Source organism: Bombina bombina, chromosome 1 (assembly GCF_027579735.1).
Source record: "Bombina bombina isolate aBomBom1 chromosome 1, aBomBom1.pri, whole genome shotgun sequence".
In the NCBI taxonomy this organism is placed as follows: domain Eukaryota; kingdom Metazoa; phylum Chordata; class Amphibia; order Anura; family Bombinatoridae; genus Bombina; species Bombina bombina.
The window spans coordinates 78,645,752-78,657,606 of NC_069499.1; positions in this window are offsets into that span (position 1 = coordinate 78,645,752).

Genomic DNA, 11,855 nt, shown 5'->3' on the forward strand with positions numbered 1-11,855 from the left:
AACAAGCGATATGCCATCCGACACAGATTAACGTGCACCAGCAAATATGTCATTTACATGTTAATCTGTCCGTGCTCTTTGGTCTACATTGGTAAAACGATAACGGGTTTCAGAGACCGGATGGCGAATCACCGTTGTGCAATATGTGAAGCATTGAAACAGGGGGATTCTGAGCAACCTGTTGCTCTGCATTTTGCTGAGCATAATCACAGCTTATCCAGCCTTGGGTCAATGGTGATTGACCACGTGCCCCCACTGAGGAGAGGTGGTAATAGGGACAAGAGGCTGTTACAAGTGGAAACAAAATGGATTCACATGTTGGACACAATAGTTCCTAAAGGACTGAATACTGTCCTTGACTTCGGACCGTTCTATACAAAATAAACTACATCTGAATCTACCAGCAACTGTTGTATGCACAGTCACCCGAGACTATTCACATGGATTTTCATCCTAGTGGGTACCCACGAGTTTCTATACATACCTCAAGTGGCATGAAGGGGGAGATTATTTGATTATTTGATGATTTAGCAGATGTGTGCAGGGTTGAGTCTAATCTAGTCCTTTGTCCAAATGTGTATTTGTGAGATGATCACAAATTGTTGAATACATAAGTGGGCGATTTTTCCATATCCCTACTGTCCATATATGACGAATTAAATCTAATTTTTAATTTTAATTGCATTTTAATTGCAGATCGTGAGTCAGCTTAGCACTTTTAAGGAGGCATTGTATACTGGTTTCTATGGTTACCGACTGCAGCGTGATTGGCTAACGTCGTATCACATGGTTACGTAGCGTGGTGACGTCATGACGTCACCACGTGAGCAGTGAATCGCATGCAGAAGCGCAAATAGGCTTGTGTGTATATAAGGCAGCGTGCATTTGGGTATGGTAGGTGAGTTTTGGGGTATTAGGATACTTATGAATTTTTGACATTTGACAAAGGTGTTTTGTAAACACCGAAACATGTCATTTTAAACCTTTGCAATCGTATTAAAAGTTATATTTTATGTGAACAGTGAGTGCCTTTTTTTGCTGGACATATATATATATATATATATATATATATATATATATATATATATTTGAATAGGTATAGATATATACAGATGTATTTAGGAATATCTATTATAAAATACTTAGAACATATTCCCCTATGTGCATTAGAATCATGAATGTGAAATATTTACTGTACATACACAGTTAAACACTAACGGCTAGATTCCGAGTTTTGCGTTATGAGTATAACGCTGCTTTTTCCCTACCGCCGGTATTATGAGTCTTGTAGGTACCGCACACTTTTTTGGCCGTCATGCAACGTAACTACCGCACCTTTCAAAAAGTCCTTTTTCAATGGGACTTCCACAGCGCCGGTATTATGAGTTTGCCTGTCCGGCCAAAAAGTTAGCGGTACAGCCTATAACTACAAGATCTGTACCGTCATCTGAAAGTCAGTAGTTTTACGTTACAAAGCTGTACCATAAAACTCATAACTAAAGTGTTACAAAGTACACTAACACCCGTAAACTACCTATTAACCCTTAAACCGAGGCCCTCCTGCATCACAAACACTAAAATAAAATTATTAACCCCTAATCTGCCGCTCCGGACATCGCCGCCACTATAATAAACATATTAACCTCTAAACCACCGCACTCCCGCATCGTAAACACTAGTTAATTTTATTAACCCCTAATCTGTTGCCCCCAATGTTGTCGCCACCTACATACACTTATTACCCCTAATCTGCTGTCCCTAACATCGCCACAACCTACATTACTGTTATTAACACCTAATCTGCTGCCCCCAAAATCGCCGCCAGCTAACTACACTTATTAACCCCTAATCTGCTGCCCCCAATGTCGCTGCCACTATACTAAAGTTATTAACCCCTAACCCTAAGTCTAACCCTAACCCTAATGTAACCCTAACACCCACTAACTTTAACATAATTAAAATAATTCCAAATAAAAATTTAAATTAATACCTAAATTATTCATATTTAAAACTAAATAAATACTTACCTGTAAAACAAAGCCTAAACTAGCTACAATATAACTAATTGGTATATTGTATCTAGCTTAGGTTTTATTTTTATTTCACAGGTAAGTTTGTATTTATTTTAACTAGGTAGATTAGTTAGTAAATAGTTATTAACTATTTAATAACTACCTAGTTAAAATAAATACTAAGTTACCTGTAAAATAAAACCTAACCTGTCTTACACTAAAACTTACCATTAAACTAAAATTAAATAAATGATTTTTTTTTTATCTAAATTACAAAAAATAATAAACACTAAATTACACAAAATAAAAAAGAAATGATCAAATATTTAAACTAATTACACCTAATCTAATAGCCCTATCAAAATAAAAAAGCCCCCCCCCCCCCAAAATAAAAAACCCTAGCCTACACTAAACTGTCAATGGCCCTTAAAAGGGCCTTTTGCAGGGCATTGCCCCAAAGAAATCAGCTCTTTTACCTGTAAAGAAACAAATGCAAACAACCCCCCAACAGTAAAACCCACCACCCACACAACCAACCCCCCCAAATAAAAACCTACCTAAAAAAACCTAAGCTCCCCATTGCCCTGAAAAGGGCATTTGGATGGGCATTGCCCTAAAAATGGCATTTAGCTCTTTTACGGTGCCTAAAGTCCCTAATCTAAAAATAAAACCCACCCAATAAACCCTTAAAAAACCTAACACTAACCCCCGAAGATCCACTTAAAGTTTTTGAAGACCGGACATCCTCATCCAGCCAGGAGTAGTCTTCATCCAAGCGGCAAGAAGTCCTCAACGAAGCCGGGAGAAGTCTTCATCCAAGCGGCAAGAAGTTGTCCTCCAGGCGGGCAGAAGTCTTCATCCAGACGGCATCTTCTATCTTCATCCTTTCTGACGCGGAGCGGCTTCATCTTCAAGACATCCGGTGCGGAGCATCCTCTTCTTTTGCTGGCTATTGAAGAATGAAGTTTCCTTTAAATGATGTCATCCAAGATGGCGTCCCTTGAATTCCGATTGGCTGATAGAATTCTATCAGCCAATCGGAATTAAAGGGTAAAAAATCCTATTGGCTGATGCAGTCAGCCAATAGGATTGAGCTTTAATCCTATTGGCTGATCCAATCAGCCAAAAGGATTGAGCTCGCATTCTATTGGCTGTTCCAATCAATTTACCCTTTAATTCCGATTGGCTGATAAAAGAGCTGATTTCTTTGGGGCAATGCCCCGCAAAAGGCCCTTTTAAGGGCCATTGGCAGTTTAGTGTAGGCTAGGGATTTTTTTATTTGGGGGGGGGGGCTTTTTTATTTTGATAGGGCTATTAGATTAGGTGTAATTAGTTTAAATATTTGATCATTTCTTTATTTTTTGTAATTTAGATAAATGTTTTTTTGTAATTTGATTTATTTAATTTTAGTGTAATGGTAGGTTTTAGTGTAACACAGGTTAGGTTTTATTTTACAGGCAAGATTGTATTTATTTTAACTAGGTAGCTAGTAAATAGTTAATAACTATTTACTAACTAGTCTAGCTAGATAAAATAAATACAAACTTACCTGTAAAATAAAAATAAAACCTAAGATAGATACAATGTAACTATTAGTTATATTGTAGCTAGCTTAGGGTTTATTTTACAGGTAAATATTTAGTTTTAAATAGAAATTATTTAGGTAATAATAGTAATTTTTATTTAGATTTATTTTAATTATATTAAAGTTAGGGGTGTTAGGGTTAGGGTTAGACTTAGGTTTAGATGTTAATATATTTATTTAGTGTTAGTGATGTGGGAGGCCAGAGGTTTAGGGGTTAATAACTTTAGTATAGTGGCGGTGGCGACGTTGGGGGTGGGAGATTAGGGGTTAATAAGTGTAGGTTGCTGGCGGCAGCAGATTAGGGGTTAATAAGTGTAGGTGGGTGGCGGCGACATTTGGGGCAGCAGATTAGGGGTTAATAAGTGTAGGTAGGTGTCGGCGATGTCGGGGGCAGCAGATTAGGGGTTAATAAGTGTAATGTCTCAGGGAGCCTTGAACCAGCAGATCTCTGCAACAAGGTAACTTCCACAGCGGAGATGACGACATCGCCACCAGATCTGCAAACCACATCCTTCGCGGCCACGATGGAGCAATCAGAATAGCCGAAGCTTGCTCCTGCTTGATGTGGGCCACTACCCGAGGTAGAAGAGGTAACGGTGGAAATATGTAAATTAGGTTGAAGTACCAGGGTACTGCCAAGGCATCTATCAGTTCCACCTGGGGATCCCAGGATCGCAACCCACATCTGGGTAGCTTGCAATTGAGTCTGGATGCTATGAGATCTATCTCCAGTGTCCCCCATCTTCTGCAGATTTCTGCGAACATCTAGGGATGGAGGGAGCATTCCCCTGGATGAAAATCCGCTTGCCAGTTGTCCACACCCATAATCTAGATCGCTGAGAGCGAACAATTGTGAGTCTCCTCCCAAATTCAGAATCCGAGATACTTCCCTCATGGCTAGGGAACTTCTTGTTCCCTCCTGATGGTTTATGTAAGCCACAGATGTAATGTTGTCCGACTGGAATCTGATGAATCAGGACGACCCCAGAAGGGGCCAAGCCCTCAGAGCGTTGAGTATCGCTCGAAGTTCCAAAATATTTATCGTAAACTCGATTCTTCTCGATTCCATCTGCCCTGTGCCTTCCTGGCACCCCAAACAGCTCCCCATCCTGATAGACTTGCATCCGTGGTCACAATCTCCCAGGATGGTCACAAAAAGGATGTCCCCTGAGACAACTGCCCCGGTCAGGTCCACCAAGATAGGGACTCCCTCACCGGTTTGTTTAGAGATATCTGTTGGGACAGATCTGAATGAATGCCGTTCCATTTTTTCAACATGCACAGCTGAAAAGGTCTGAGATGGAACCTGGCAAATGGAATGACATCTATGCTATATACCATGAGCCCGATCACCTCCATACACCTGGCCACAGATGTCCTGGAGGATGTCTGAAGAGCTAGACAGTTGAACGCAAGCTTGCAGCATCTCTGATCTGTCAAAAATATCTTAATGGCTGAAGAATCTATTATCGTACCCAGGAATTCCATCCTGTTGCTGGGGACCAATGAACTCTTTCCTTTGTTTATCTTCCAACCGTGAGACCGAAGGAGAAGAGCTCTTGAGTGATCCTCCGCAAGACTGTAGGACAGAGCCTGGACCAGGATATCGTCCAGATAAGGTGCCACTGCAATTCCTCTGGCTCTCACTACCGCAAGAAGAGCTCCCAGAACCTTTGTGAAGACTCTTGGGGCAAACGGAAGGGCCACAAACTGGAAGTGCTGGTCCAGGAAGGTGAATCTTAGAAACCTGAAGTGATCCTTGTGGATTGAAATGTGAAGGTAAGCGTCCTTCAGGTCTATAGTTGTCATGAATTGCCCCTCTTGAACCAGAGGCAAAATTAACCTGATCGTCTCCATCTTGAACAACGGAACTGACAAAAATTTGTTTAGGGCCTTTAGGTCCAGAATTGCACAGAACGTGCCCTCCTTCTTTGGGACCACGAAAAGGTTTGAATAATACCCCAGGGCTCTTTCTGCCGGAGGGACTGGGACAATTACTCCGAGAGATGAGAGATCCCTCACACACCCAAGGAAGGTGTCTCTCTTCTGGTCTTGAATATATGTTTGACAGGAGGAATCTGCCTCTGGGCAGATAAGATTTGAAGCCTATCTTGTGAACCAGGGATACGACCTCCAAAACCCAAGGGTCTATAACGTCTCTTCTCCAGGTCTCCACAAAAAGACATAGTCTGCCCCCTACATGATCCGAAGATGGACCGGGGGCCACCCCTTCATACGGTGGACGCCTCAGTCGTACTAAATACCTTATTCTTTTTGGAAATAGCGATATTGTCAAAGCATGTTAAACAGAGTTGCGTAGGTAGGCGGTTCGACTGGAACCTCCTCACAATATACACAGTTAATGGGTTTGGATAAAGAGGGAGTATCCTATAACATATCAGAGTCCTCCATAGCTTGCGCCTTTATAACGGACTTGATAAAAAATAAATGGCATCCTAATGGCCGGGGCACTCACCACCTCCTATGACCCGAACTACAAGTAACAGCTTTTGTCTCCTTCAAACGCAGGTCGAGAAAGAGTAAGTTGCAGAGGCACACCCAGTCACATGAAGTGACATGCAGGTCCGCCCCTGCACTCGAGAGAAGTACGCGCCAAAAAAGCCCGCCTCAATCTCTCACTAATGAACTGTGTTCCACACTGACAGAGCCTCATCTCACACAAAAGCAGTATAAAAACACAATAAACAATATTATGCATAATAATATCCCCCCTGTTTCAACAGCCCCCTTCTGAGGGTATTACCCTAGATTCTATAAAGATAAAAGGAGCCACACTGTGACCCTGTCTTCTTGCGTTTTGAAATATATATAAATGAAATGATCTTACGAGAATCAACACCGTGGAACAGGAACACGGCCCTTCAAGTGTGACAGGGTAGTAGCATCGCTCCTGACATGGACTTGAGAGAAGAAAAGCAGGCAGTGAAACTCGTCAACGCTGATTGCTAATGGAGCTGTTAAACTGAGTCGGGATGGTTTCACAGAAAGACTCTCCCTGCATCTCCGGATTCTAACATTCACCTATGCTCTCACTGAGAGGCTGACAGGACTACTTAAAACTCCAGTCCCATGGCAAAGAGTACTACCCTTCATAAGAGACTACTCTGAATCTTCTGACAGAAGTAACATCCACTGACCATGAATTCAGCCACAACGCCCTGCGAGCTAGCACAGCGAAGCCAGATATCTGGGCCCCTAGTTTAATAAATTGCATGGTAGCATCGGAAATAAAGGAGTTGGCTAGCTTGAGAACCTTAATCCTGTATTGGATCTCCTCTAAAGGAGTCTACTTGGAGAGAATCAGACAAGGCATTGTACCAATAATATGCCGCACTAGACACAGTGGCAATACAAACTGCAGGTTGCCATTGAAGACCTTGATGAACATACATTTTCTTCAAATAAGCTTCTAGCTTTTTGTCCATTGGATCCTTAAAAGAGCAGCTATCCTCTATAGGAATAGTAGTTCTCTTAGCCAGAGTAGAAATGGCCCCTTCTACTTTAGGCACCGTACACCATGAATCTTTAATGGAGTCAGCGACAGAAAACATTTTTTTTTAAAACAGGAGACGGGGAAAAAACGATTCCTGGCTTCTCCCATTCCTGCGCAATAATCTCTGTCGCACGGTCTGGAAAAGGAAATACTTCCACAGAGGAAGGAACATCAAAGTATTTATTAAGTTTACTTGATTTCTTAGGTTTGACAACGACAGGCGGGTCGGAATCATCCAAAGTAGCCAAAACCTCCTTCAACAATACACAAAGGTGTTCAAGCTTAAATCTGAAGGTTACCACTTCAGCATCAGATGAAGGAATTAAACTGTCTGAATCTGAGATTTCACCCTCAGAGGCTACCGACGTATCCTCCTCATCAGACTTATGAGAAAGGACAACCTGAGTAGCAGAGGTTGGAACAGAAACCTCACTATCTGAATCTCTAGGTTTCCTCTTTAGATTGGCAGACAAAGCCGCAGATACTGCAGAAGATACCTGGGCAGCAACTTCTGCAGGCAAATAAACTCCTCCAGGTGATTGAGAGGAACCGCAGGGCACTGTATGTGACACCACTAAGGCTTGGGACGTTTGAGGAGAAGGCTGTGACATTAACTGAACAGCATCATCCTTATAGACATGTGAATCAAAAAGTCTATCTTTGGGGGGCGGAGCCCGGTGCGCACGAGAATGGTCGCATAATCTTTCTGCTCTGTTCCTGACTATGCTATATTCAACCTTACCTATCCTTGAGTACACCCTGAGCTTCTATTTAGCAGCTGGCAAAAGTCAAATTTCATCTCTTGTGTTACAGTTTTAATTTGGGATCAGAGCTCTATTCTGACTCGGCATAAGTGGCAGCCATCTTTCCAACCTCATGGCTGCAGGATTTTACAACTTCACCCAGGCTCCCAAGTCACGCTGAGGTCTGTTGCCATTATTTAGACCCCCCGGCGGGTACCCTTTGTGGGCCTCTCGTTAAGGAGCAGTGCCACCTCACCAGTCAATGCAATATAAATATATTCTTATAACATTATATAGGGTTACTCTGTCAAATTGCTTTATACTTATTCTGCCATGGAGATTGCGTTGTGTATTTTAGAGGAGCTGCGCTGTCTACTTGAATATCATAGTGCTGCCTTTGAAGAGAGGCTGCATGCGGCATTTAGCATCACAGATCATTCTGCTTTGCAACAACACATGCAACCTGAGAAGGTCTCGGCTATATGTGGAGACTGTGATGTGGTGGAACTCCAGCATCTGTTGCTTGCCAACAAAGAAGCTCATTCTGCTTCTGCAGAGCTCACAGTCTGAGATCTTAGCGCTAAACTACTGGATGACAATATAAAGGGCCCTATTGCCAATCCGGGTGATGACAAAATTCATGAAGCAAGCAGTGTCTTGAAAATCTGGCACTCGCTATGTACACCTGTCAACTGTCAGAGGGACACTAAACTTCTTGCTGTGGAGCTTTCAGTGTTACTAGTTAGCGATGAACGGGCAACAACTTACACGATGGACTGTAATCTCAACATGAAGACATGTATAGGTTCTGGGGACTTTACTGAGCTACTATATATGCACTCTAAAATAATGCTTGGTGCACGGATAGCGATGATACCTACCAACCCTCCCTGTACACTTTTCCTTCATTTGAGGTTGAACCTCGATTGCAGGACTAGGACTGGTCTTTACAGGCACCCTACCATTCTTTTCTACATAGTTTTGCTGCATTTACTATGGGATCCTGGAGGTCAGTTACAGACTGTGGAGATCAAGGCAAGATCCATTAGATGCATAGCTGACTGTATTATATTTGGTTCTTGCTTTGTTATATGTCTGCTTACTGGGACATCGTTACTCTAGTCTAACTATTTGCTTATTTGCAGCCTGCATATGTCTACTCCAACATATGGCAAGGATCTTTAGTCACACAGTTTGTTTTAATGTTTTCTATTGCCTTTGTTTTTAACCATCATAATAAGACTTTTTTATCTGGGTGTCAAATTCCATAAATAATAAGTTTTAAACTATGGGAATGTCCCTACTGTTGTTTTGGTCTAGCTATGGGTCTGTTTGTAACCTATATATACATGTTCACCTTGGATTCTGTCAATTCACTATAATCACGTTTCTTTGTGTTGTATTGTCTTAAGTTTTAATGTACCCTTTGATGTTACGCTAAAAATCACAATATGACCTTTTAGTGAAGATGTCAAATCCTATCAATATTATGCGCTATACTGTGAAAATGTTCTTCATGTTTAATTATGTGTGTATTTGCAGCCTGTGTCTGTTAGTTCTTAGATTCCATGATATTTACTTTCTTGAAATACTATGTCAGACTTACAGTTTCAGACACCTTGCATTCTTTATGACCTTTTAGTTGTTGGCTGTGTATTGATTCCTACCTTGGTATACATATACACATAAAAGTAGATAGACTTGCTGCTCTGGTACCATATGCAGTGGCTAACTTATAGAACCGCCTCTTCACTTGTGCTTCAGAATATACTTTAGTCATTGAGTCTTATATGCATTTAAGTGAATTATTCTTTACTTTATTTTTCATTCTGGGATGGCGTCTTGTCCCTAACTTTAGTATTTAGGTCTTTGTTAGACTTTCATAAATTTATCAGTGTATGCAGTTTAAACATTAAAGCCACTTGTATAAATACATATTCGTACAGGTTTATCCATTACTTCCATGGTAGGCATAAGATAGGATTTTGGCTGCTATTTTGCCTATTGCTAATATTCTACAGTAGTCCCCATCCAGGTGCTCCACAAAGGATCTAATTTTTTCTTCTGTTTACCTAACAGTGGAATTCCCTTGGCCTACAGACAATATTTTGTTTGGCTCTTGAGACCATTTTCCTGTGACAACACCAAATTACATCACTGGCAATTTGCGTTGGCTTATTGACCCCTACATTCTATTTAGATATATCCCTTAGACTTAAGTGCAGCCTCATCCTCTACTAAGTTTTTTTCCTGACAGAACCCCTTTTATAATTTCTTAACGCTATCCTAAGTCTTAGCATTTTATAATAAAGAAGTAAAAAAAAAAAAAAAGAGGTTCTTCACTTAGGGTCCATGAGTGGCTCTTTCACATTAATGTTTACCCACTTCATATTATGTTTACTGCAACTCTGTGGTCCTAGAGTGGCCACTTAAATCATATGGTGGTTATATTGTTTGAGCAGTGCTTATTATTTGTATTGAGAGTGTAATTTGTCACTTACCTATATTGTGTATTTATCTGATTTGCTTTGGTAGCCTACTCTGTAACAATTATTTTATTTTACTTTGTAATAAGTATTGAAAATTACTAATTGTTTGCTTTGAAAAGAACCTCAATAAAAAATAAATAAATAAATAAAAAAGTCTATATTTCGGCTAGATTACGAGTTTTTGTCGGTAAGGCTGTGTGGTGCTAACAAGCCTTTTTTTCTTACCGCTCACTTAAGCCAACGCTGGTATTACAAGTTTTCTTCAAGCCGGCGTTAGCCTCAGAAAAGTGAGCGTTGAGCAGAATTTAGCTCCACATTTCACCTCAATACCAACGTTGCTTAAGTCAGCTGTAAGCTGGCAAAACGTGCTCGTGCACGATTTCCCCATAGGAAACAATGGGGCTGAGCTGGCTGAAAAAAACCTAACACCTGCGTTCAGCTCCTAACGCAGCCCCATTGTTTCCTATGATGAAATTAATTTTATGTCTGCAACTAACACCCTAACATGGACCCCGAGTCTAAACACCCCTAATCTTACACTAATTAACCCCTAATCTGATGCTCCCGACATTGTCGCCACCTACATTATATTATTAAACCCTAATCTGCCGCTCCGGACACCGCCGCCACCTACATTATACTTATGAACCCCTAATCTGATGCCCCCAACATCGCCGAACCCTACATTATATTTATTAACTCCTAATCTGCCCCCCCCAATGTCGCCGCAACTATATTAAATTTATTAAGCCCTAATCTGCCGCCGCCAACGTCGCCGCCACTATAATAAATTTATTAACCCCTAAACCGCCGCACTCCCGCCTCGCAAACACTAGTTACATTTTATTAACCCCTAATCTGCAGCCCCCAACGTCGCTGCTACTATATTAAATTTATTAACCCCTAAACCTAAGTCTAACCCTAACACCCCCTAACGTAAATATAATTTAAATAAAACGAAATAAATTTACTACTATTAAATAAATTAATCCTATTTAAAACTAAATACTTACCGATAAAATAAACCCTAAGCTAGCTACAATATAACTAATAGTTACATTGTAGATAGTTTAAGATTTATTTTTATTTTACAGGCAACTTTGTATTTATTTTTACTAGGTACAATAGTTATTAAATAGTTAAAATAAGTACAAATTTACCTGTAAAATAATTCCTAACCTAAATTACAATTACACCTAACACTACACTATCATTAAATTATTTAAATAACTTACCTACAATTACGTACAATTAACTACAATTAAATTAAATAAACTAAAGTACAAAAACTAAATTACAGAAAAGAAAAAAAGAATTACATTTTTTTAAACTAATTACACCTAATCTAATCCCCCTAATAAAATAAAAAAGCCCCCCAAAATAATAAAATTCCCTACCCTATACTTAATTACAAATAACCCTTAAAAGGGCCTTTTGCGGGGCATTGCCCCAAAGTAGTCAGCTCTTTTACCTGTAAAAAAAGACAATACCCCCCCCAACATTACAACCCAC